The 27,625-nt window shown below is 43.2% G+C and overlaps 1 long non-coding RNA gene across 3 annotated transcripts; it reads left to right on the forward strand.

The window, feature by feature from the left end:
* Positions 1–27,493, forward strand: LOC107077019 (uncharacterized). 3 transcript variants are annotated; one of them, XR_011186969.1, is made up of 7 exons: positions 1–115; positions 3,690–3,762; positions 5,295–5,403; positions 6,032–6,413; positions 8,659–9,631; positions 12,531–12,660; positions 27,405–27,493. It is a non-coding gene; the product is annotated as an uncharacterized lncRNA (long non-coding RNA). The 3 variants fall into 3 exon arrangements; XR_011186872.1 differs by having other exon boundaries at positions 6,032–9,765; XR_011186918.1 differs by having other exon boundaries at positions 6,032–9,591.
* Positions 27,494–27,625: the final 132 nt, after the last annotated feature.

A 27,625-nucleotide genomic window follows, 5' to 3' on the forward strand; every position in this document is an offset into this window, starting at 1 on the left:
TCCACCAGGCCATGCAAAAAACCTGCACACATCTCCGCAGCACCCATCTCCACAAAGCCCGCACAACAGTCCCCTGTGGAAACAAAGGAATCGTAGCTGCCAAGGACTTGAACAGGTAATACTAATCCAAGCAATATGTGTCCACCTTATTTCCCTTGTTTCACCTGTGCAACTGCATTGTAGATCTAACAATCTGTGTATTTGACACAATTCCTGTTATGTTGTAGTGGGTTTTGCTTCCTTGCCAATTGCAAATATTTTTGTTTGATTGCATACTTTTTTAAAATCTATATAACTTTTGCACGGATTGCATTTCTCTGTTTATTATATGTATAGGTATAATTGGATAAAATCATTCTACCAATAATTTTATGAGAATTTTCACTGTAATTATCTGTGTTTTGTGTTCATAATTTCACTGGACTGTATTTGAATGCAAGTGATTTATTACAGATGAAATTAAGAGGATTGAATTGATCCTTTTAAGGTATCTCACCTGTATGTGTATCTTCTGTACTATCCCATTCCTTTACAAAAACAAATCCCAATTTAATACTGGAAGTCAGGCAATGTGTTTTAAAAGGTTTGTCTTTAAATATGATGAAATCTGGTAAATGATAAGGGCAAAGTGATGATTTTGCAGTGTTTAAGTTGGAATTTGAGTGGATATTGATGTAATATTGAGGCAGTCAGGTAGAGACCATGTTGATCTAAGTACAGTCATTCCCTAGGTATACTTTGGAATTTAGTTTAGGAAAGTTGAATTGTTCAATGTGTTGATGTTTTACAATCAATCTGCATATTAATATTCTTTTGACTACTGACCATAACTAAATAGAGAATCAGAAATCAATTTTGAATACTTATGTTAACTTAATTTGCTGTAATTCATTAATTAACTTATTTAGAGTTAGTAACTATGAATGGTGTTGCACAGTAAAAAGCAGTAGGTAAACCAATAACAGAGAAAGTGAAAGAAAGTTTTTAATAAATTCCTGTTAAATTTCTAGCAGCTTAGTCTGTAATGAGGTGACATACTTTAGTGGTTAAACCTCTGAACTGATGATATGATGACTGACAGGTTATGAGTTCAAGACCCTCTTTCAAGGCACTTGACCCCAGTGGCACCAGTCCACCCAGCGGTAAAAAGTGGTGTTGGGGTAACTCTGTTCTGGGCTGCCACCCCATCACACACTCTCTTAACCCCACAGAAACCAGAGCTCTGGACTGATGGGGCTCTTGTATGGACTTTATCCCACTTTTATTCTGTAATATTCAAATATAAATACAGTAGTACTACAATATGAATCATTCAGTAATCATTCAAACAACTGTACAAAACACAGAATTCTAACCTGTCCAGGTTATCCTCACTTTAAAAAAAATCTAAACTTTTTGTGTTTAATTTAGTTCTGTTTTATTCAAAGAAAATTCTGCACTGTTTTTTGTCTTCCCAAGTAAAAAAAACACATGTTAAGAAAGTACAGTAGATTCTTTAGACTGGCTTGATCATTTCCCTCTGTTTCTGTGACCGCTTTCTTTTTGCACAAACAACTTTGTGAAAATATTATGAAACACATCAAAACTAAGGCTTGGATTGAAGTTAGTGCTGCAGCTTCAGAGCTCTTAGTTCCTGATTTGATTGTTGACTGGGGAACCTCAGGTGTGGAGTTTGGATGTTCTCACCTCATCCATGTGGGTTTCTTCAGTTTCCTATCAACTCTCATAGACATAAGGATGTCTCTAATGATCTCTGTGGGAGTAAACCGTATGTGTGAGAGAGGGAAAAGCTTTCAAAGTGCTTTGATGACGCCAATAGTTAATTCAATTGGCTTTTTAAAGTTGTCTTGGAATGTGATTGTGTGCGTGACAACCTGTAGACAAAGTCCAGAGGTGGCATTGAGCCACATGCATCTGGTTTAGGAGTGTCTGTTACACCACTGATGGCTGGCTCTGGCCCCAGGGAGCCACAGTAGTGAATGCATCACAGATGTATCAGTAGCCACAGTGGGATATACTGTACTGCATAGACCTGGAAAGGGTGATCATATTGACTAGCCCACGTGTCGCTCATTCAGAAATCCAGTGTGGCCTTTGTAACTGACTGCCACTGAGTATTCACCAAAACATGACTTGGATATGGCTGAGTTCTGCTGGGTTGACATGGGTTTGAGTAAGGATAGTTTCCCCCCATGAGCAATTCGTACTGACTGGCTGGGCACCTGTGACAGTGCAGGGCTGTCAGTGAGAGCTGCACCCATTCTCTCCTCGGTGCTAACTCTGCAGTAGATGCTGTGGGGCTCACAAGGCGACTAGAGCCAGGTGTATCAAGTGTGTATATTTCAGAGAATGTGTAGGCCTTCATACCTGCAGTACTGATACATGGGCCTCAGCTTTGAGCTGGCATGTTTGGTAAAAAAGGAAAAGCAGGTGTCGATTCTAATTAGGTACCAGTCTAATTCTGACAGTGGACAGTACTTTATAATTGCCCTGTGTGTAACATGCAATCTACTGAGTGTGGTGGGATATACAGTACCCATAGTGTACATAGCAGGCATCTTGAAATGAACCACTGTGGATAGTTTATGCTGATGGATTTGTGATTTTCCCCAAGCGCTAAGCAGAGACTGATCTTCCCTGACTTCAACCAGCTGTGGGCACAGCTGATAGATGTGGAAAGACTCAAGTGAAAAAATAACCTCAAATGGCAGTCCTTCCCACTCACAGATTTTTCATTGAAAATTGCAGTTAAACGTGTGTGATCTAGGCAATAATTAGTTAACAACATTCTTTTAAAAACTGTATTTTAAAGTATACTTATTGTAATTCCTATTTTATAGTTTGTTGCTCTTTCAGTCTTGAAGAAAAGAAATAAGTTCACAGACTCAGAAAAGGAATATTGGCAATCTGATACGAATTACCACAGATAGCCAGCAGGGAGCAGTGCAATACCAGAAAGACTAGGGGCTGTTCTTCTGCAGCTCCGTAATCACTTTTTAAGTCGGGTGAATAATAGATTACATCAAAATGTGAGCTACACATGTGCAGGATTGCGTGTTCAGGTTTTGAAGATCCACACAAATGCCTCCTTTGACTGCAACAGTATTCAAGTTCTGCTGTGCAGCCATGAGCAAATGACTAATATGACATTTAATTTGACTCCAAATTTTTGGGAGTTTTAAATGTGTAATTTAAAAGTTCTGCAGAATAGAGTCGCTTAAATTCAGGTCTCTGCACTGAATCTTCGTGCCTCTTGTAGTGATTTTCAGTTTATTGTGCAAATCGCAAAAATAAAAACATTATCAAATCATGTATCTTTCCTAATTAAGTATCGTGCTTCAGAGGCTTTAAGCTTTATGAAGTTGAAATATACATGTTCAAGAATCATGATTTGTGTTTTTTTATGGCTGATGTGTAGATTTCACACATAATAGATCTGTTAATTACATGATGTTCTCAGTGTTAAGATAAAGTATTAGTTTAATTCACAAGATGTCAGAGTGAACAGAATTGCTGACATTTGTTAGCCAATTAACAAAGGTGAAAGCTTTCTGTTTGAAACAGTTTTTGAGATTTTTCCTTTAATTTTATCAGGCAGGTGCAAGTTCATCTTCTGCTGCTTCGCTCTCGCAGGTTCTGGGCCCTCTGGCTGCTCTAATTGTTTTCATTCTCTCTTCTTGTAATCACAGCCCCTGGCAAAAACCAGCAAAGGGAAGGGAATGAAGGGGATGAAGGGAATGAAGGATGACGTCATCTGGCCAGGTATGTGGTTTAGAAACCGATGTTTAAATCCAATGTTATTTAAACAAAACTTGTTCAGGTGAATGTGATACTCTTAGGAATGTTATCAGGTAGTTTAAACCTTTCTATACAATGCAGAATTCTACACTAGCCTTGATCCTGCAGAGGCCGTGGCCCTCCTGAGTCATTCCTGGAGTAAGACCTGCTGGGCTGTAGCCCTCCTGGACCAGAGCAGGTGTAAGACCTGCTGGACTGTGGCCCTCCTGGACCAGGGCTGGTGTACAAGCAGGGACAGCCTCCTCATTCAGTATGTGACTGGAAGCTTAGACTGACTTCAAGCCAAAATGGAATAAGGCACAAACAATTGTGATGCCGCAAGGGGCTGGGTACTTGAGGGGTGTTTCTTTCCCAAAGGACTCCTAGATTTTTTTAGAAGCTTATCTGATAGCATCGCACAGATCACAGGAGAGCAGATGCTGGCAATCACAGAAACAGACATCAGCTGTGCACCCTGCTCCAGGCCACATATATAGACTGATGAGGAGAAGACGTCCGAGCACATACTTTGCGAGACCACTATGTTAGCCTAAACCCAGCCACAGGCTGAAATATTGTTAATCCAGCCTCCGAGTTGAAGTATCTCACCTAAAATGCTACAGTCTCAGCCTCAGGGTCGAAGAGCAGCTTTATTGCCATAGTGCAGGCTGTCTGTATTTTTTTCCATTATAGCCCTAGGCAAAAACACCTTGACCATTTCACTAAACTAGCTTTAGGACTGTGATATTTTGCCTCAGTCATATACACACAGTGCAGGCTGCTTATAGACCAACAGGAAAGTAGCAAGTAGAAAGATTTTAGTAGCAACGCACACCCGCTTGCGCTACTTCCACAGGCTTCCTTAAACAGGACGACAAACACTACTGTATGTCACGGATGTCAGAAGGGATAAACCGTGGAGAGGCAGGAGAGTGGAAAAAGACCCTATGCGAAGCGGCGGAATGGGGGGTTAGCCCGGGCTCAGCAGTGCAAAGAGTTCTGGAGTGCCGTATAGAAACCTATGCCCTCAGGCCACGGACGGAGTGGCGACCTGGTGCTAGGCGGGTCTCGGGACATCCGAACGTCAATGCTGAATGAAGGTGAATGAGTGACCCGGAAATATATAGCCCCAGGGAGAGAGAGACCGGAAGGACAACAAAGGACAGGAAACTAGGGACAGGACAGAGAAGGAGCGCCCTCTGGCTGCATAGGGTGTGAAACACTACTATTGCTGTGCCAGGTACAAGCTATATTCTACAAATTCTAGTCTATAAAATACTGTTAAAGCCTTCTGTGGGGCAAGTATTTGTGTTTGGGGTCTCACCTTGAACCTGTGCCCATATTGTGAGCTGCCCCACACAGTATTTTCTATTGATGTGAAAAAACACTTCAATGGGAAGGTTGAAACTAAAATTGGCAGTCTCAGATATTAAGTAATATGGGGCTATGGTAATGTTTTGCACAATACTGATGTCTTGCTGTTATATATATTCTCTCCTGTTTCCTGTTCTCTATAGGCTCTGTGGAAACCTCAAACCACCCAGGTGGTGTCCTCTGGATCAACAGTAATTGAGAATGGGTGATTGTAGCCACCACTGATCATGCTGCAGGTGTCCTTGCAAACAGGTAAAAATCACACAGCCGAACTGCTACTCTTGTGTAGCACAGGTGCAGTCAAAACCAGGCAGTGAACCAATACAATACTCATACCGGCCATGGAGTGCTGTGCTGAGACTACCTAGACAACTGCTTTAAAAAAAGTTTAAAAAAGTAGTAATGCACAAAACCAGATAGCTGGTTTTTGATAGAAAAAGTGATTGATTAAGAAGGGTAAAGGGCATCATCCTTAAAACATAAGTCACGTGCACACGTGCACACCTACTGTTAACCAAAACATGAGCTTTCAGTCTGCAAACATGAAAACATATACAGCAGCTATTACTGCTGAACAAGGTGCATCTGTTCTGTAACACAACAACTAAGCCTGGGCACATGGCACTGCTTCATAATGGACTTAAACAGGCTAGTTTGTTGCTAAGCAGAATTACCATCCAGGAAGATGTGCAGACACCTCCCTCTGAATCCCCAGCACATTTGGGGGGTTTGTTCTGCTTGCTAGCAACTGTAAAATATGCAACTCATGCCTTGATATTGAAGATTAGTTCTGCTTTTCCTAAATGACCAGGAACCTATATTTCAGTTGTTCTATACCAGAAAGACATTTTATTTAATTCACAATTTTTTCTCTTACAAGGAATCATTCTAGATTGATGTGATCCTGGGTGCATCCCAGCCAGCACTCTTCCTACCGTGGCCAAAGAGATGACACTGAGACACACTCCTGTGATGACCAGATGACTGACCTTGTAGAAAACAACGTTTGCTCCATTTGCCAGAAGCTGCTGTGTTCTACTTAGAGGCAGAGTGCTTAAACAAAGGAGGAAAACAGCTTTTGCCATTGCATAAAAGACTTACAATCAGAGTCAGACGAACTTTCCCGAACCTAGCTTTCAACCTGTCACACAAATTACTGCCTGCTTAGTGCTGCCAAGGGAAAAGCTCTCTGTTTCCATCGACAGTGACTGATTAAACATCACCATAACCTTAAAGAACTAGGTCTCCCAGGAAGGCTTGTGGTAAGAGACGAGGGGTTTAGGTAAAACAACAAGGCTGTGACATTAATTCCCTGAGCTGTCAACCTCCCTGGGTCAGGGACTAATTAGTAGCCCCTGTCCTGTTTGGCCCAGTCTGCTGTTTGATTTTCCCTTTTTGACCTTCCTGATACAATCACTTCTTATGTCTCTGGGCATATTGGAGCTGACAGGGAGGACAAAAAAAGAAAAGCACAGGGAAACCCAAGAAAGCAGATCTGAGCAGGTCTGGCTCCCTTTCCAAATATTTTCTAGTCTGATCGTAGTTTTTCTTCATTCACGAGGAGTCACATTGTAGCTCTGTGCCATTTAAATATCAGGCTTTTGTGCCACTGATCTCTCTGAGCTGAACACGTTTCCTAACAGAACAATAGCAAAAGATTTGTAAGATTTCTGGACACCTTCACTACACAGACTCACTGTCTGGAGGAGAGGCAGAGTCCCACAGATTTGTCTTTCTCCTGCAGGTTTTGTGTGTCTACCCTCTGAGCCCAGTAGTTTTTCTGCCTACGCTGATGTACCTGTGCTGTAGGAAACAGCCTAGCCAATGCAACAGCAACCAGCGTCCAGGCTGTTCTAGTGAACAGAGTTGCATACCTTACCAATTTCCACCAATAGTGCAATTCACTCACATGTTCTCAGCTTTCAGCTCTCTGTGCAAGGATTGGCTCCCGTGCATTTCACCAGTGCAGTTTTCTTCCTCCCTGACTCACCCTGTATAAGTCACTAGCTGCTTTTCAGTTGTGTGCAAAGCAGTGCGCCTCATTCCTGGTCCTGTTGAGACACCGCCCTCCTGCAGGGAAGTAAGACTCTTCAATAATAAAGAGTGGTGGTGCGGTGCAGTGGCTCTGTGGCTGAGGATCTGCGCCTGTGGCTGGAAGGTTGCTGGTTTGTATCCCTCGGCTGGCAGAGGAATCCTACTCCGTTGGGCCCCTGAGCAAGGCCCTTAACTGCTCCAGGGGCGCTGTATAAATGGCTGACCCTGTGCTCTGACCCCAAGCTTCTCTCCCTGTTTGTGTGTCTCATGGAAAGCAAGTTGGGGTATGTGAAAAGACAAATTCCTAATACAAGAAATTGTACAACTTCTTGCACAGTAGCATTTGACTTCTGATTGGTTTTGCAGGCCCTGATCCTACATGTATCTTTGTGATGCTCCTGGAACAGCCATGTGGATAGGATATGAGGCATCAACCCTCTTCTGACCTCACCTTTATAATGCCTGATAACACTGAACCTTCCTGACAGTGCTAGATCATAATAGATACAGCTAATGGCCACATTTGTAGGCATATACAGATCACTGTAAGTTGGCCTGGAGGCCAGCTCTGGTCCTTTAGAGCCTTTAGAGCTTCAAGCTCATCTTTTAGTTTTAAGCCTTCAGAAATTGATTGATTCAAATTGTAATTTGTCAGCTGAACACTAACATTTAAGAACCTGAAAAACCTTCAGATGAGTTGAAACCTTTCATCCCACTTATTTATTTGGTTGTTAGTTCTTTAATGACTCACCTAGCCTAGGCTCTCACACACATTCTGGTTTTCATTAAAGCTGAGCTTTTTACTTCAATGAACCCTTCACAGTACGCCATGCTGTGCGATCAGATGCAAGGCTTTCCCAAATGTCGACAGAGATTCCTAGGCTTTTCATGGAGTTTTTTAGACTGTCCTTAAAGCGCATTTTGGGTCTCCCAACTGGGTGCTTTCCCTCTGCCAGGTTACTGTACAAGAGCTTCTTGGGAAGACGCTTGTCGTCCATGGGTAGAACATGTCTGGCCAACTGGCCTGATTCTTCTGCAGCAGGGTGTGAATGCTGTGCAGATCTGTGCAGGCGAGAACCTCTGTGTCAGGGATCTTATCACGCCACCATGTGGAAGTGATTCAATTGTCTGGCATGTCTGCTGTAGATGGTCTACATTTTGCATGCATAAAGCAACGCTGAAATTACTATAGCCTGATAGACTTTCAGCTTTGTGTTGAGACTAATACCTCTATGCTCAAAGACGTTGGCTTGCAACCTCCCAAACACACTGCTGGCCTTAGCAGTTCTGCAGTTTATTTCTCCATCTATGTTCACATGCCTGGATAGATTACTGCCCAGATAGGTGAAACTATCTACGATGTTGAGTGTCAATCCCTTCACTGTGATGCAGGGTTTCTGATAGGGGTTGGCTGGTACATCACTTCTGTCCTTTTTATACTGATTGTGAGACTGACATTTTCGTATGTTGCAGAGAACCTGTCCATGCTGGCTTGCATGTCCTGCTTGCTGGCAGCATTGAGTGTGCAGTCATCGGCAAAGAGAAAGTCCCTGATGACTGTCTCCTTCACCTTGGTGACTGCCTGCAGGCGGCATTGGTTATACAGCTTCCTATCTGTCCTGTATCTGATGTGGATGCCTTCCTCATTGTTGCGAAAAGTGTCAGACAGCATGGCTGAGAACATCATGCTGAACAGTGTTGGGGCAAGTACACACCCCTGCTTTACTCCTTTTATCACAGGGAAGGCTTCTGAGATCTCACTATTATCCAGCACATGAGCCATCATACCATCGTGAAACTGATGTGTAATGGTGATGAACTGGTCAGGACATCCGAACTTGGCCATTATCTTCCAGAGTCCATCCCTACTGACAGTGTCGAAAGCCTTAGTCAGGTCCACGAAGATGGTGTACAAATCCCTGTTCTGTTCTTGACACTTTTCCTGAAGGTGTCTGCCCGCAAAGATCACTTCCACTGTACCACGCCCTGCGCGGAAGCCGCATTGACTCTCGGGGAGAAGATCTTGCTCGAGACGGTGGACAATTGCTGTTGCACCTTCCCACTCCTTGAGTACCAATAGCTCCATTCCAGGTCAGGTGGTCTGTGCCCACACTCGCATTGAAGTCACCTAAGAGAATGTGTTTCTCAGACTTCGGGACCGCTGTGATGAGAGTGTCCAATTCTTCTTAGAACTTGTCTTTCACCGCTTCTGGGTTGGTCATAGTGGGGGTCGTAGGCACTGATAATTGTTAAACACTTGTTTTTCCCAGAGGGAGTTGAAGTGTCATCAGTCGGTCACTGATGCCCTTTGGAAGATTAGCGAGTTTTGGAACAATGTGGGATTTGACTGCAAAGCCAACACCTGCCTCCCGACGTTCCTCGCTACTGCATCCACTCCAGAAGAAGGTGTATCTACCGCTACGTTCTGATATTTGTCCCTCACCTGGTAGGCGTGTTTCACTTAGAGCTGCTATGTCTACATTGTAGCGGGCAAGTTCTCTAGAGACCAGTGCTGTTCTTCTTTCTGGTATATCAGCCACTCCATTGTCACGGAGGGATAGGACGTTCCATGTACCGAGGGTGAGCACCGTCACCTTTTGTTTCTTCATCTTTGTAATTCGACTGTAATGAAGGGATTCCCTCCAGCCGCGGTAAGATGGTCGGGTGAAGATGAAGCAGGCTATGTTTAGGGCTTTTATTTTTTAGCCCCTTCCCCAGGCTAAGGAGGTGAGCAGAGTGACCATTAATAAGGCTGCTCAGTCACTCAGGGGGCTGCCGAATTCCGGTGCTGCTTCCGTTCAATGAAAGACTACCCTACACCCTGAGCCGCCTGTGTGTAGGTTTGTGGCTGCAGCTTGAGCGTAATCCGCACATGCTGTTTCGTCACTCACCCATCGCCACAGGACTTTCTGTGTGACAATGTGTTGAAGTCGTGACTTGCGCTTGACTTTGATTATTGTGAGGAAGAGTTGCGCAAAGTCTGCCTCGCTCTCTCATCCCGGCCCATCTGGATCCAGTGGCAAGACGATGTCAAGACGGCTAGAGATGAACTAGGATGCAGGAGCTGCCGGAGGGTGACAAATATGCCAGCCGACTGCCTTTGGGGCCCCACTCTAGATTTTACGTAGGGGTTTATTCCCTTAGCCTTCAAGGCAGGGGTGCTATCTCACCTGTAGCTGGGGGATCGGTTCGTGGACACCAGGGCTTGACCACACATCGGTGGGCCTGCATGCCGCATGTCTAGGAGCCAAACCTCCTCTGAGTCCCTTGTAGTTGATCCTGAGGCTGCAAAGTGCTCAGTTTCCAGGTGCTGCCACTAGAAGGCACTAAATACAGTAGGGCTTGCTAGTGGAGAGGCTATGTACTGGCAGGGAAAGACTTACACACTCGGCTTTCCTTCTCGCATTGCTGCTAGCCAGCGGTGAAAGCTGAAAGCGAGAGATGACAAGCAACTACTGACTACGCAGTCACACTAGACGTGTCACACCAGCCATTGAAACACCCAATTGTGTGCTCTAGTGAAACAAAAACTACCCAGTGTGTGGGTTGCCAGAACCATGACTGGGAACCCCTGACTTATAGGAGTCAGCTTCAAGCATGTGACTAGGGACCTGTTTCCAGACTCTCAGTCTTAGTCCTGGTCTCCCTTCAGACACTCTACACCCTTGAATAGTCCCCTGAAACTCCTGTGGACACTATACCCCCATGAACAGTCTCCTGAAACACTCTTGGTCATTGTACCCCCCTGAACAGTCACCTGAGTCTCCCTTGGTCACTCTACCCTCTTGAACTTTACCTCAAGTATTCCTTGGCCACTGTATCCCCCTTGAACAGTCCTCTGAATCCTTCTTGGTCACTGTATCTCCCTTGAACAGTCCCCTGAATCCTTCTTGGTCACTGTTCCCCCTTGAACAGTCCCCTGAATCTCCCTTGGTCACTGTTCCCCCTTGAACAGTCCCCTGAATCTCCCTTGGTCACTGTTCCCCCTTGAACAGTCCCCTGAATCCTTCTTGGTCACTGTATTTGCCCAAGTCTTCCTTGGTCACTGTACCCCCTTGCACTGTACTCCAAGTCTTCCTTGGGTAACTCTACACCCTTGATCAAGTCAGGTTCTCTGAGTTGACTCCATCAGTGCCTGAAATATAGTCAATATTTTGAGGAACCTGTATAAGCATGGGATTGTGGCTTTCCAGAACCCCACTGTTATAATCAGGGATCCTTAATGGTGTGTATTTTCAACTGCCAAAGATAAAACAGGTGGGAGTAAACCCATAAATGATGATGGTAAAATATGATGGCTTTCATTGTTCATTCATTCATGTGCAAAAGATATAATAAAACAAAAACTACAGCTATAAATACGGTGGGAAAATACAAAGAAATCCATCTGAATAATTTTAAGAAATGGCAAACCTTTTCCGTACTTAAGAAATGCGCCACCTGCTGGTGAGTGCTCTGAGTTAAAACTACCTTCTGACACTTCTAATAAATCTGCAATGGGGAATATCGTTTTAGCTTTGGGTTGAACGTTTCTAGGACTGTAGCGCCACACATGCAAGTTTTGTACCCTCATTAATGATTTTTTTATATTGATTAAAACTTTTTTTAAATGACATTTTTTTCATTTTTGAATCTTTTAATATGCCTCATCAGTAGACATTGTCTACATTAAAGTGGAATAGTGGAATGTTTTTTTACTGTTCACCCCAATTTTGGAAGCTGTGATTTGTTCATTCTTAGCTTTATGGCTATACTGTACAAGTAGAATAAGGAAGTGCAGACAGCTGCTCTGATATGCCCACCTGTAGAGCCATTCAGGTTTGGGTGTGCTGTGAGCTTCACAGTGCCCCCCCCCAACATCACAACCAACCCGCGATTTGCTTACAGGAGTTGCCTTGAGCCAAGACAGCCCTGGCCAGCTAATACCTGCCTCTGCCACTGGAGCAATCCCAGTTACAACTAGCTGGTGAGACACGACTCATGTTTAAGGGGCAACATCTAAGTCAACGCCATAAACAGGACTTTTAAAGGCCAAAAAAAATTTGGAAGTGCAAAAAAGGGTCATGGGTCACTATACTGAGATGGTTCAGAGCATGCTCAGAGATGACTGCTGATGACCTGTAAGATGCTATAGGGCTCCTGCAAATACATGCAATGAATCCTTCTAAAAATGTTTCTTTCTAGGGAGATGACCAAGTAGCAAACATTTCTTGAAAATATAATACGGACATTGAAACACAGGCTACCCCCTTGTTTCAGTATGGGACAGGGACAGAAAAAGTGTTCTGTTAACGCAAATACTGTGTCCTGGATGTGACATTTCAGCAACCTTTCTTTTGCTTCAGGCAGAAGACAGCACATCAAAACTACAGCCCATCAGACTGACCACACACACAGGTACTAAGGACCAAGCCAACTGGAAGACCCCAGGGCCTTCTGGAGCAGCCCAGCTTACAGGTTCAGCACAAGACACAGGTAAGCAAAAGCAATTCAGAGCCATAAAAAACACAAAGCAAGCTGCCCTTATGGTGGTACCCACACAGAGAGGAAAAACAGAATAATTCAATGAAAAGTGAAAAAAGTAAAAGCATTATATTATACACACAGCCAGTACAGGAAAATCCCCACTCCAGCGGGATCCAAGAGTCCCCAAACCAGGCAAGCTTCTTCTCTGAAGAGACTTCTCTGAGCTCAGCAACCACAGCTGTGCTGATGCTCAGCCATGCAAGGCAGAAGGCAGACACAGATGAGAACCAGTTAGTGCCGACTGTAGGAGGCTCTTCACTGCACACAGGTGCTACTTCATGAAGCAAATCAACAAATCCCAGGACACAACTTCAAATCTTTCAAGAGGTCCTCCATCTGTAAGATACGGATGACAAAATCGCGAACTGGCCCAGGAGACACTTTTTTGTAGCCCCTTTTGATTTGTGTTTGATTAACCATATCACTGGGAGTCCCTTTGAAGCACTCATTTGGAAACTTTATTATTGTTGTTTGTGGGCAAAGAGGCATTCACAGCCATGAGAAGACAACGCGAGCGCTGTTGCTTCTCTGCCCGAACACTGCTCCCTCATTGGCTACCTGCTCAGTTTGGAGCCACTGGCATATGCCAGTGTCCTTTTAGACAAGGAACACACAAGGAGCATGTGTTGATAACCTAGTGACAGATCTCACTCACAGCTGGAACGGCACTTTACCCACTAGGAATCTGGTCAGGCTGACTGACGATCACAGTCTGATGAAGGGCACAAGATTGTATTCAACCTGGGGGGTCATAGTGTGAAACGCAATTAAAAATGCCTAATTGGTAGGTTCACTGCAAGGTGCAATTGATGTCCCCTTGATGTAATGCCGAGGGATATATAAGGAAACTGGGTCTGGCCTAATGAGATTAGCCAGGAGATTTGCCAGTTAATGGAAGCGAAGGTCTGGCCTGAACGAGTTTGTGTGTGTTTAACATGTGTTTTGTGGGGGCGCAAAGGTTAGGATTAAGCCTTGACAAGACGCACAGTACAGGGCGATTGTAATCATAGACTGCTTATCCGTTATGTTATGGCACTGCTTCTGAGAAGAGAAAACAACCGAAACAAAGGTGCTTTCTGCACTCCTCCCAGTCAGTCATTCCAGGCAACACAGAGACGCGCAGCTCTGTTCACAGGGCAGAGACACCGAGCGACACTGGCCGGACATTGACTTATACCTCCATGACTTCTGAAATGGATCCTATTTCTCAGTTTGCTAACCTCTGTCCTTTGCACCTCAGCAATAATGTGGATGTTATTAATGCACACATTGAGAGGGGTCCATTAAAGAACTTCCAATTACAGGCTGGGGTCTTATTCTCTTATCTAGGTCACATCCTTTTCTCTGATCCCACTTAATTGCAAAAAAGTTGCCAGAAACAAACCCCATGAAAAAACATCCACACAGAGTAAAGAGATAGTCTTCATCAAATAAGTATATTTGATGTGATTAATTAGAAATGCAGAGTTGTAATTAGACTAATTTACTAGCTTTAACTGTTGCTTTATAAGCATACAAAGTCCTGACATTGTATAGTTTATAATTCAGAAATGTTATTTTCATGAATTACGAATTCTGTTTGAAATAATTTGCACATTTGGGGACAAAAGGAAAACAGCTCAATTCAACCAATCTTTGGTGTCTGAACTCAACAGCTTTTCCTCAGCTTAAGGGTGAAAGGTGAAATGTCCTTACACTTCAGCAGCCCTAGGTCAGGCGGCAGTCAGGAGTATAATCAATGCAAATACATTTGATAGAGTGTGAAATCCAATTTTGTAAATGAGCCCCTACCGATGATGACCTTAATTACCTCGACCCTGCTGATCTCACAGCCATGGCATTTTAAATACAGTTTAACCCAGAAAAGCTGAACAGAAACACCTGGGCAAGTTTTACTGTGCTTACAGATGGCAAAATCAGGGTCTTTATTTGATTGTAATGGATTACGAGCAAGTAAAGAGGTATAATCGTAATTAGACATACTATCTTTATTTCGGAGCACAACATTAAGTTTGGACAGAGCTACAACTGATTTCCCATTAACCCCTTTCATAAAAAATGAGACTTTCCTTCACCTACCTGATGTCCAGCCCTGTACACTACCACAAAGAAATCCTTTGATTTCTTTTAATATTTGTACACATCAAAACCAGGAGCAAAGAGTGGTGTTTTTTAAGTTTGCCACAGCTGTGATGCATATTGTTGTGATTGTGCATCAGGAACATTCACTGGTGCCTAAACCCTAAGGGGATTTGGGGGCTGTGCTTGGCTAGCAAGGAGTTAGGAGGATTACCGTTTTAGTGGTGCTGAGCTCTCAGTGTGTCTCTAGGTCAGTGTGTCAGTATATCACTGAGTCACTGGGACTCACAAGGATCCAATCACTTTACCATCAGCAGCGTAAGTCCTAATTGTGCTTGAAAAAGTCACAAACCAGTGTAGCACTAGGAGAGACAGGGGAGGTGTGGTCTCGAGTAAGGAGTCTGCAAACAGCCAGGTTATTGTTTTCCGAAGGAAGTGCACAATATCAGATAGTTCTAAAAATGCAAAAGTTGTTTTAGAGTTTCTTATTATGGGACGTATGGTCCATTTTCCTATTCTCTCATAGAGATACTGTACTTTTTATGGAAATAGGGCAGCTTTGCTGTACCATCAGTATCAGTGTTTTTATACCAATGCATGGCACAGATTCTGTCATACGGAATTTGGATGCATTGTGTCTCTTTAATATAGGTTCATGCTGCCTATAAAGCTGCCTATAGCCCATATACCAACTAGACACAGGTTTAGGGATGAAGGATGAGAGAATTCTGAAAAGTGCTTAAACTTCATTGTTTATTAGTTGAGACTGAAATTAAGAGTAAAGACAAAAAGGAGCAGTACATGTACTACTTGCAAGAGAAAATTTCTGTGAACGCATCGTTCAGAGCACTGACTCACCGCTGATAATAAGTAATAACAGTTACTGTAAAATAACTACAATTCAGGGTTTTGCCCAAATGCTCTAACACAGAGCAAAATATTACAGCAATCACATTGTAATCCTGTGTATAAAATTATATATTGAACATGGAAGTTGAATGTAGCAATTGCATTATTACTGCTTCTGTTTAACATGCTTCTGACCGGAAATCATTCATGACACAGGGGTAATGTCAATCTCTGTTGGCCACCATTAAATAAACCAATCGATACTTTGAGAAGCTCCTAGCCAAAACTTGATATACATTTCCCCAAGCTGTGTGGTGTTAAACACACAAACAATCAAACCCTTATCTGTCACAAGGGATTCTATGGGGTTATGTTTTGGAAAGAAAGACATAAAATTCCAGACAGCACTTCGGCACAAGCTTATGAACTCAACCGAAATCCAAGGGAATTAATGGAAAAACAGTTTTTTTTCAGCACTGCGGTGTATTTGCGTTGCGGTAAAAGGCGATAATTTTGCTGTCTCTATGTCCCTGTGACAGAGTTTTCTGTGAATCAGATAAGTTTATAAGAAAACGAGACCGAGGGACAGGTGACGTTGCACTTCACAATGTAATTCAGCGCACTGTGCAAGGGGCAGAATTGTACAAACAGCTGTGCTCTGGCAGGGCCTGTGTGCGACAGACCTCTCCAGATGTGATCCTGTGGTGATCAGGTATCTTGGTGACACAGATAATAATCGTGATAGAATATGCAACTTAAGATCCTTATAAAAACAGCATGAAACAGTTCATCATCAATGGTAGATGCTAAACGATGAAAGCACAACATTCCAAATGCTAAATGAAGAACTGCTCATTCTAAGGTCTAACATGAGCAGTTCCAAAATAAATCCAGGTAACACAGGAAAGTCATAGACAGTATGACATTGCATGTGTAAAGAAAAACTCACAAAAATAGTAATAGAGATATGGGACTGGAAACAAGTGCTGTATTCAGAATCCCAAAATGTACAAACAGAGTGAACCCAATGGAGGATATCATGCTCATCAGTGAATGAAAGCCTCAAAGTGGAAATTAAGAGCACTTACTTTCAGGCTGTGGATATGGAAGATACTTCTTTACACAGTGACCTTCTGGGAAAACCTAAGGTTGCTGTTGGGGCCAGCAGAGGGTGCTCACCCTGTGGTCTTTGTGGGTCCTAATGCCCCGTTGTTGTTGTTGTTGTTGTTGTTATTAGTAGGTTCTGGGGATAGAAAGGGTGTAAGAGTGGTAAGGAAGAACCAATGGAATGTGGTTGTGAGGCCAGGAGTTCCTACTTGAGTTGTTGATCTGAGGGCTGTTTTTGGCTCGGGAGAGGGCCCTGCCAATAACGTAGGTGGGGGATCCTCTGTTGATGAAAAAAGAGAGCATTTTGAGGGCTCTGGGATTTTATGAATCCATGTTGTCACTGCAAAGTCGCCAGAGCCTGAGGAACTGTAAAAAAAGGGAGATCATTTTAGTATGCGTGGAGTGAAATGAGCTGTACAGCAGATAGCTGTGCGAATCTCCGGGTTTGTAATAGACAGAAGCAGAGGGTTGCGGATGGTTAATGGATAGGGTTATGTCTAGAAACGGAAGAGTAGTTTGAAAGAGAAGTTAAATACTTATTTAAATACCTAGTTAAATACTGCCCGACTGAGGCACGCCTAGTTCAACACTACCCAAGTGGGGCAGGCCTAGTTAAATACTACTCAATTATGGCAGGCCTAGTTCAACACTACCCAAGTGAGGCAGGCCTAGTTAAATACTACTCAATTATGGCACGCCTAGTTCAACACTACCCAAGTGAGGCAGGCCTAGTTAAATACTACTCAATTATGGCACGCCTAGTTCAACACTACCCAAGTGAGGCAGGCCTAGTTAAATACTACTCGATTATGGCAGGCCTAGTTCAACACTACCCAAGTGAGGCAGGCCTAGTTAAAGTAGTTCAAGTAGGGAGCTGCATCAGCATGCTAGGCTGCAAAGGAACAAGTAAAGGTTTATTCCATACTGAAAAGAGAAGAAAGGAAACACAACGCTTCGGCTATGGACCCTTCTTCGGGTGTCACTCCCAAAGAAGGCTCCACAGCCAAAATGTTGTGTTTCCTTCAAGCCTAGTTAAATACTACTCAGGTTAAATCCTAGTCTTTCAGGTGGCTTTCCTTGTTTAGCCAGGGGTAACAATTCTAGCAGGTGCTTTAATGTCGAGGCTGTGCTCGTGAGTGTCTGGAGGGTGGGACAGGAGTGGCGCCCAGCTATAAAGACTGCAGTCCTTCGTCAAACCGGAGTCTTACATCCCTTCATGAATTTGAGATCATCCTTATCGAGAAATATCAGGGCAGCTTCTTGTGCCACCTGCCACGAGCTTATGCCAGGCAGCATTACCTAAATCAGCAGACTGCTGCTGTCTGGAACACCATGACTCACATGGACAAACACAGAGGACAGGCCAGCGCCCGAGGTCTAGAAAAGTACTAAACTGGGGGGTGCGAGGGCGGGGGGTCAATGAATTGTCAAGCACAAATGCTTGAACAAATGTAAAATATAACATGAAAAAACAGACGATAACAGCAGATAATAAAATACCCCCGAGTAAATTTTTTTTAAAAAAGGTTTATATAACTGTTAAACGAATCAATGAGTGCAACCCTTTTTAAATGATTAGATGAATGATCCTGTTTGAAAGAACGGTGTAAGGAAAAACCTTTATAAATAAACGAGTCCTTGTAAAAATAAACCACCCTTTGGGAATATGTGGTACACCGTAATGAACTCTAAATGGGATGTTTTAACAACATTGTAACATTTGGCTAATCTTTTTAGCTGTTTTGTTTTGTCTTTTAAATGTTTTAATCTCTTCTCTTTTCTAAAGCATGCAGCAAAAAGCATGCACTTTATTCAAAGAATACTAATTAATTGGGGTTTGGCAAAAAAAAATATTTTCTTAGCCATCAGTATAAACTACATATGCACAAATCGGTTTTTAAAACACTGGCAGCTCAAAAACACGAAAAAAATCCATCAAGGCTTGTACCAGCCTTTTACTTACGGTAGTTAGAAAATATTGCATAAGTTTGCGCTGAGTGAAAGTCCTAGAAGTTTTAAGGACTTTTGTTTGAAAACTCTGCTTATAAAAATAGTGGTAAAACGTGTCATTGTTTTACAACTGTCTTGATTCAGAGAGTTATTTTGCATTTCGTATTCTGTTCCATTTTTGCAATTTGATAGTGTAATCCTGTTTAAAACGAATGAAGCAAACCTCGGTATTTTTCCTGTTTTATACGACCTTAAATATTGGAATTGTAGCTCTCAACGTAGTGTCCCGTTTCGCTGTTTAATGTTAAAGCGTTGAATTTTTTGGTTGGAAAGCAATATTTTATTTTTATATAAAAATAATTACAATTTCACGTATTAATGGTTGAGTGCAGTAAATAAACCGGTCGACAAGTAAACAAGGTGGGAAAATAAAATCGCGGTTCATTCCTTTTTCAAAACACGAGGCAAAAAAGACAATATTCAGTAAATCTTTTTTTAAAAGAAAACATGCGTAAAAGAAGACACGACGCTCACAACCAGGCAATATTTTTTTTTTTGCCAAAAACCAGGCAATACCAGTCTCAATAAAACCTGCGCCATTCGTTCAAGAAAACCAAAATATTATGGGATGCAGACATTTAGTTCTGGCGTGTTGAGCTTTTCTATGTCATAAGACTAATTCATTAAAAACTCTTTTCCTGACATTGTCTAAGTATCTTGTCACTCTCCGTTAGGGATAATAAAATACTATTAAACAATTACAGTATAGCGTTGATAATAATACTGATATTTGATATGATTTAAACTAATACTGAAAAACAGAAATGGACCACAACAAAGCACGATCGGTTTTGAGGAAGTGTCGATTCTGCACGCTGCTGGGTTGGGGGTTAACAGTTTTCTTTCGGTTTTGGGGAGTCCCTGAAAAGTTTCACAGGACCTACACTTAACCTCAGACCCCTCGTTTTTACTTCGTCAAAGAAAACGTCCGCCTGTTTCCTGCCCCGTACTCTCTTCTCCCTGAATGTCTTTAAAACTAAATGACAGTCGTTTTTCTGTCGGTGGTAAGTTTTGTTTCCCAGAGTAGCAGAACTACAACCGAACAGTTTTGGTTAAAAAAAATACACATTTGATAACTGAATGTTGTCCAAATCCTTGCTCTAATGTATTAACAGGGGCGAATAGCGGAATAACGCCAACCTTAACGTTTTAAGACGTCCACATATAAACAGGATTTGGAAACGTAAAAAACAGGTAATTCATAAATTATATTAACCTAATTTGTTTTTCCTCATAAACATAAAACTCCTTTCCCTTTGTAAAACATTTAAGAAGATTGCCTTAACGTGTAATTTTTTTAATGACAAATCGAAAAGCATGTGCCTGTTCTTCTAATTAATAATTGTAATAACCTCGTTCATCACCAGAATCCAGTTTTTCCCTCATTCAACCGTTCAGTTTTATGCTGGATTAGGTGCCCCTTATTCCCTTTTGCCACAGATCAAGGCATTTGCATTAACAGTTGAATTAGACAGTAGATGCTGTTTGCTCACCAAACACAGACAGTCCATAAAGAGCACTTAAACTATTTGTTCAAGTAAACATGCCCTTTGTCTTTCAGACACTATCGATTTTGTTTCATGAAGAGAATAGCCCTGCCTGACTGTTTTGGTCTAACAGCTGGCAAGGTAGCAAAAGGCAACAGGGTAGACTGTATTTTCAACATCTTGTGGATGCAGAATTCATACAGTACAATGCTAAAGCAAAAGTATTATTGAAAATGGCAGCAGTTTTTAATGACTTACTATATTTACCACGTTTACCAAGTTTAAAAGCCAACGTTTGAAAAACATTTTGGCTACATGAATGTGGTGTTGGGTGACATGGTTGCACAGCGGTGTGTATTGTAAGGGGTGGGGACCCAGGTTCAGTTTCTGGGGTGATGTCTCCAAAAACATGCTCTCTCTGCGTTCGCATGGGTTTCCTCTGGGTAATCAAAGTTTTCTCCCATAGACCAAAGACAGATTAATTGGCTTCTGGGAGAGCTGGCCCTGGTGTGAGTGTGTGTCTGTGTGTATCTGCCCTGTGATGGACTGGCATCCCATCCAAGGTGTACCCTGCCTTGCGCCTGTTGCTTGCTGGGATGGGCTCCAGCTCCGCCGCGACCCTGTACTGGATAAAGTGGTTAGAAAATGGATAGATGGAATGGGGTCAGCTATGCCTTCTTATCGTATCATATCTGACTTCACTAGATAGCAAGAAATAACCAAAGCGTTCAATCTGGAGAAAGTAAACTCAACCGCTCTGCTTTAAGTAAGTTTAGTAAATTTACCAAAGACACAGTCCCCTTTCCAAGATATCGTTCTCAGTTGCTCATGTGCTGGGCATGGCCTTACAAGTCTGCCCAGACCACCTGATCTCTTTTATTTTCTGAATGAAATCCTGGGGCCCTTGTTCAGCTCCAGACTGGGGTGCCCTCCGTGTGGAGTCTGCACAGTGTGTGCCCACAGTGGGCACAGCGATAAGACACTCTCCAAAAACAGGCCGGCCTACGAGAATCTATGTCTCTAGGCTCTCCTTGTGAGTGAGCGTGTGAGTGCGTTTGAGTTTGTGTCTGGGTGTGTGTGAGTGAGAGTTTGTACACTCCCTGCAGCGGAGTGGCATCCCATCCAGGGTAGAGGCCTGCCTCGCACCTGGAACCTCTGCAGCAGGCATTTGGGTTGCCGTGACCCTTGTCAGAAGTAAGTGGGTTTGTGATAATGGGCAGATGGGCTTTTAAAGGTGCAGGGTTGAGTTTCTATTCAGCAATGTGTTCATGCTGTTGTTAAGCTACCGATGCCACATTGTTTTTGTTTAATTCTCACTTCGAGTCAGGAGGCCTATTTAGAGGTGTGGGGAACACACAACTGCTGGATTTGTAACTGGACACTGGTACAGCTTTCAGCCAAGACTCCCAACACCTTATGCCATGTGAAAGAAGTCTTTATTTATTGGAACACCAAAACCATAGCAAACGTTTGTTTTTGTGCAAAGGATGATCCTGGCAAGTAAAGTGCAGTGTGGCACAGAAGTGTTCGTCTTTAAGAGCGGTGTTGAAGCTGCCCGGCTGCTGTTTGACGTTCTCCTGCTGGGCCTGGCTTACTGCCAGCTCATTAGAGCAGGAGGTCATGGTGGATTATCCGTCTGTATGAACAGCGTGAGAGGGGATAGAGACGTGTGCTACATTGCTGTAATGAAAGTACGTGCTTACTGTACGTGGAGTAAGTGCACCGTCACCCATGCCTGCATGACTAAGTACTTTCACTGTTTAATCAATAAAGAGAGCCCAGTGTTTGACCCATGGTGATAACCATATAGATTGACCCCTAGAGTTCAGGGGAGGGTCAGGGGTTTTCCCAGTGTCACTGCTGCAACCAACGAATACTTTTGCTGACTCTGATATTGGTCACATACGCTTTCAGAACCTGAGGCATGTCAAGGAAAAGGCAAAGCTATACCACACCACCGTCTAGGAAATTCAGAAGCCTAAGAGCTGAGCTAAACATCTTGAATTCATTATGTTCTTGAAGAAATACATGTCTGAATACATGGATTAAATACTATGTTGCCCATCCTGTTAGACGCATTACAAATCGTTCTTGTGCATGGGCTGCTGTAAACACACTTCTGTTTTTCGTCATTTGTCTTTGTGTCTCTAAATCTTTACTGTGGGAAAATCCAGATTTATTTTTCCCTTATAAAAGAGAAAAAATGCATTACAGTCAAAAATATTTATTTGTTAAAAATAAAATTTTACAATATAATTATGATGTACAGTACATAAGTCTTTTGCAGTTATAAAATTCAAAGCAGGTCAGAAAGAACCAAGGGTTGCAAATTCTTCATAAAAATACGAGAATATGGTCTTCCATCAAATTATTAGATCTCTTGTTTTAAAGAAGAAAATAGCCACAAATTACTGAAACCTCGTGAGAATACACAAAAATACATACTTATACAAAAGGCTAGTGGCATTCTTAAATTTTTCAGTAAATAAAAATGTCCCCCCCTCATACTAACACAAAAACACAGTAAAATACTGCAATTGTAAAGCATATCTGAAAAAGTCCTATGTCCCCTGTGGACAAACCACCCACTGTGGATTGGTAGATGTGTTGGACTGGAAGTTTGCCCACAGTTTACACAGAGGGCAAACTGAATCGTAAATCTACAAACAATTCAGGTTCCCACAACGAGTATTGCAAAAATCTCCTGCACATTTTTTTGTATTTATTGCTCTTGCTCTGAGACAGCCCCTTAAGAAGCACGGTTGGCAGATTTTTTCATTGTACTTCAATTGGAAAACATCCAGTTTGTACTTTAGCATGAATTAATTCATGTCCAAGTCTGGCTAAACCAGTACTGCCTGCCTTCTTTGTTAGGAACGTTTTCTGCTGCACAAAGAGAACTTTACAACAGCAGAGGTGAGAACTGCTCCGAAGTTGAGGTCTCCACGCTACACTTTGTGGTGGAGGTCCAGAAGTTTGGTCCTTCTGCGCAGTTAAAGCCCCCTGCATACTCCTATTCCAGTAAGATGCAAATTCTAAACAGTTCTTTCCAGCATAGAAATATTTGTTAGCAGATTGATGAACACTACTAACAATTTTTAATCAGCTGTACCTGGTTGTGGTATGGCACGACTCGAGGCGGCTGTTTCTCTTTATTGACAAAAACAATACTGATAAATAAAGTGCGCTTGCATTCATTATTGGCTTGTCCTTGAAAACCCTGGCTGCTAAAAAAATATTCATGAATTTCTAGCAAGCTGTGTGAGAGAGTAATAGGCAGTAGGTGAAAAAGAACAGCAATGGGCAAAAATTGTTGATTCAGCACTGTGCTGAAAGGAATGGAAATGTGTCCTCTCTACGTCAGTAACAAGTTTCACTGTCTTAGACTGGGTGGATACATTGTGAGGAAAGAACACTTGACCCTTCAATTCTTAATTTCCTGCCTGTCTTTGTAAGCTTGTGAGCTGGCCAGATGGGGGATAATAATTTATTATGGGTTCCTTCTTACCATGAGACCTAAACTAGCAGATTCAGATTGCCAGCAGGGCAAACAGTTTTTTTTTTTGGCAAAGGTCAGCCTGGCTCTGAAATGGAGACTGAAAGACCTCCGACAGACAAAACCGCAATGGACTGCCTCTCTTGCTTGTCTACACCTAGGTCAGGAAGTGCTTAAAAAACAAACCAAAACACACAGAAAAAAACACATAACATGCAAAAAGGTGCAAGTTAACAGGAAGTGCTTGCTATTTTTTTAAAGAGGCACTCCAGTAGGAAGTGCTGTTGGAGCTTTTCAGTCTCTAAAGCTTTGATTCTTGGTAACTTCACAGTCTGCTAACACACATACACAACATTCCCCTTTGTTACTCCGTCACCAAGATTTATACACATCAAAGAGGGCATTGGTGTGTTATTCTATCCACTGACGTTGTCCTGGGGTTAAAACCCAATTTTCCACGTCACTTATCTTTTGGAAGTTAAATAAAATTGTTTGTTGAAATCTGTTTATATGAGGCAATGGCTTCATGCTTCTTTAGGTGCAGACATTTCCCTAAGTCTGTCTTTATTATGTTGAATCACAAACATCCCGCACATCACTAGTCCCTCACTTCAATGTAGGACTTTTGCAATGTACCTGTTTTGTTTCTGAAAACCCTGTTGCTGCAGATGCACAGGAGAATTCACTGCACAACACCACACGGCTTGGAAAATTTTCGCTTTTTCTCATTCCAGCAGCAAAATATCGACTTTTTGCTTTTATGCAGCATGAGGTGCCCTGGAGAAATCATTCAAGTTTACAGATGGCTCTCCCATAGTCAGTTGCCCTGTTTTGCTTTCAAGAGCAACATTTTAAAAACCATCACCTGCTTTTAAAAGGTTGCTTTATGTCTTCAGATCAAAAGGATTTCCGGCAGAACAGATCAAGAAAACTGTGAAAGAGGTAAAACATCTCTTTTAAACAGGCTTTCGGCATGTGATAATGAGGTCTCCTTACTGCTGTAAGGCGGTGCTGAAATGGAACGTGCCTAAATGAGACGTGTGCTCCCCATCTGCCATAGAAGACCACAATGGCTGATATTACCCCAAATGTCCCCCCCCATGGCAGATACAGACGTGCTTCTACCAAGCACCTATTGACTGTCATCCTCCAGGACCTTCACATTTCCTGAGGCTGTGGCAATAGCCAAATGTTTACACACGCTGTTGAGTAATACCACTGAGTTCATACCGGTGAGCCCTGTTGCCTAACTAAGGAGATGTGTAAATACAGTGCAGTGGGTATTAGAATAATTTTTCAAAAATCTATACTGACCTTGGGGATTGTTTGTACACCCTGATGCTTAATTTCTAATCTTGCACTGTTGGTTGTGCCAAAACACTAGAGAACAAAACACAAAAAAACATGGAGGCTGATGCACTAGTGATCCATCACTACATGCTGGGATTACTAACCTCCTCCGACCAGCTTTGCCATTTGAAGCGGCTCTCTGTCACTTGTGACCTCACTCAGATCCCTTGTTTTGGTCTACTGGCAGTCGTCGAGGAACAGAAAGACTTTCTCACTGGATGACCAACTGGGAGACGCTTTGAATGTGTTCGATGCGGGACAGTCTTTTGGAAATGGTCTAGTCTGATCCTGCACAACCTCAGCTTCTGTCACCCCCCTTGCACCTGCTAGTGGACCCCAGAGAATGGGCTCACACTGGGAAAGGGGCTGGGCATTAACAACATTATTTACAATTGGAGAACATAATTCTTTAGTAGTGCTTTTCTGGAAACTCCAGGTGCTTTACTGCCAATTGGGACTCCCTTCCACCACCACGTGTAGCCCCGCCTAGATGATGTGATGGCAGCCAGAGTGCGCTAGTTCGCTCACCATGCACCACACATCAAGAGGACCCACACAGACAGCAGGGGGAGTGCTCCCTATTCGTCCCGCTAACACCTCCGAAGGAAGGAGAAAATAAACTTAGAACGAAAAACTGGAAAATAGCTGAACCACTATCAGAATGGCTTCTTTTTGTCACTGCAAGAGGGCTCTCGGTAAATGAAAGTTTCTGCTTATCTCTGTCCTACAGGAGCCAGCCTGACGTGATCTTGAGAGATTAGTTATGAAAGTCTTTTCATGATCTTATCCCCCTCACATCACCCCGGGAGGGTGGGGACATGTTTGGCACGTGACAGAAGTGCACCCTTGCTCCGTGGAGAGTAACAGAGGATGGCTCGTCCAGTGTCTGATTAAATGTTGCACACATCTGGCACCACTCTCCTCATTATTTTGCCCTCAAACTAGAGTATATGCCATCAGGAGTTACGTTCACCCACGTTTTGACTAAAGAATCAATAATGCCTTTTCATGCATTTAAATTGCATGAAAAAGTCTTTCATTAGACCATGCAAAGCTGTATTTTTTGGTGCTGAAATACTGACTGAAAGGAGTAATCCCAGACTAGGAGCAAACATCTCAGCATCTTCCTCCAGGTCTTTCTTTCTTTTTGGATAGAGCACATAACGTGAGACGATATTGGAACCTGTTGAAGTTGGTCAATACTGTCCTGTTCCAATACAGTCTCAGGCTACCTGGACATCTGGCTTTCACGCCTACATGACCTATTACTCAAAATGGGGAAGAAGGCACATTGGGCTTTGGTTCAGTCTGGACCCATTGCCACCTTCCCACTCTCCTAGCTCCTACCTCGCTGTACGCCTGGTTTCAGGTTCGTTTCTCCATTGGCACGTCATGACTTTTGACTTCTGGTAAAGGCCAAACTTCACAAGGACAGCACATCAGCTGTGCCACCGGCGCGACACAGAGAGCTCCTGATATGTGAACACGTAAGCACCTTCCTAGATAACGCTCCCAGTCACTGGCTCACCTTGGAGAGCATGTGGGACAAGCAGGGCAATAGAGCATGTAGATAAGACCCCTTTGCTACCAATGTGGCAAAGGTTGGAAATGCTCACTTGTCCCTTTCAAAAACCGCGTCTCCACAGCTGAGAGACTTGCAACATCCCTCACTGAAAGGTCCGTTTGATTCCAGCATCCCCCCGCCCCCCTTCGAATTGTAAATTTTCAAAGCTTTGTAATTTTCTGATTCACAGTTTCTTTCTTTCTGACCCTAGCTCTCTCGGAACTCACAGCTACCCTTTTCCCTTGCTTCTGACATGTAACACGATTGCTCTGTAAAATAAGCCATGCCTGCTTTCAGTCTTCCCTCTCACATCTACAAAACATGTACGCTCATGTAGTCTGTATGACGTACGGAGCTGGAAGACACAGGGAGAAAGCAACAGCTTGCCTCTGTGAGCCCGGTCTTGTCACCACAGCCCTCTGCAGTGCCTGCACTGGCTTTATTCTCTCTGTGGGAACCTGCCTTTATGTTTCCAGCCAATAATGTTTTAATGAGCAACCAAGTCCCAGAGTCTCGCGTACCTCCAAATCTGGGTGCCCCTGAATGAGCCCCACCACCTTTACACCCCCGGGGTACGATTTACTGTCTCTCTTCCTTTCTGTTAGCTGAAAATCGCACATCGGCCGCGGAGAAATGTCAAAGTTCTAAATGTAACGAGCCCTTAAGCAAGACGTTGCAAAGACATGATGAAAGAACATCAGTCTTTGCATGGCTTTTGACCATGCATGTTGTTTTTTTTTTTTAAAAAAAGAAGGAAGACAAAGTTTCAAAGCCTCTGCAAAGACCCCCTCCTGGAATTCCCTCTGGCTTGTCCAGCGTCCCACAGGCATCCGGGCTGGAGGTGCCTGAAGATGAAGGGGACACGGCGCTGGACGCTCGGCTAGCCGTGGGAATGGGGGCGGCTGAAGGTCCGAGGGGGAGGGTGGAGCCCCGCGGTGGCGTTTGCCCGCTCTCTGGCCTCGTCCGCCTGCT

The sequence above is a fragment of the Lepisosteus oculatus genome, chromosome 1 (genome assembly GCF_040954835.1).
Source record: "Lepisosteus oculatus isolate fLepOcu1 chromosome 1, fLepOcu1.hap2, whole genome shotgun sequence".
Classification (NCBI taxonomy): Eukaryota; Metazoa; Chordata; class Actinopteri; order Semionotiformes; family Lepisosteidae; genus Lepisosteus; species Lepisosteus oculatus.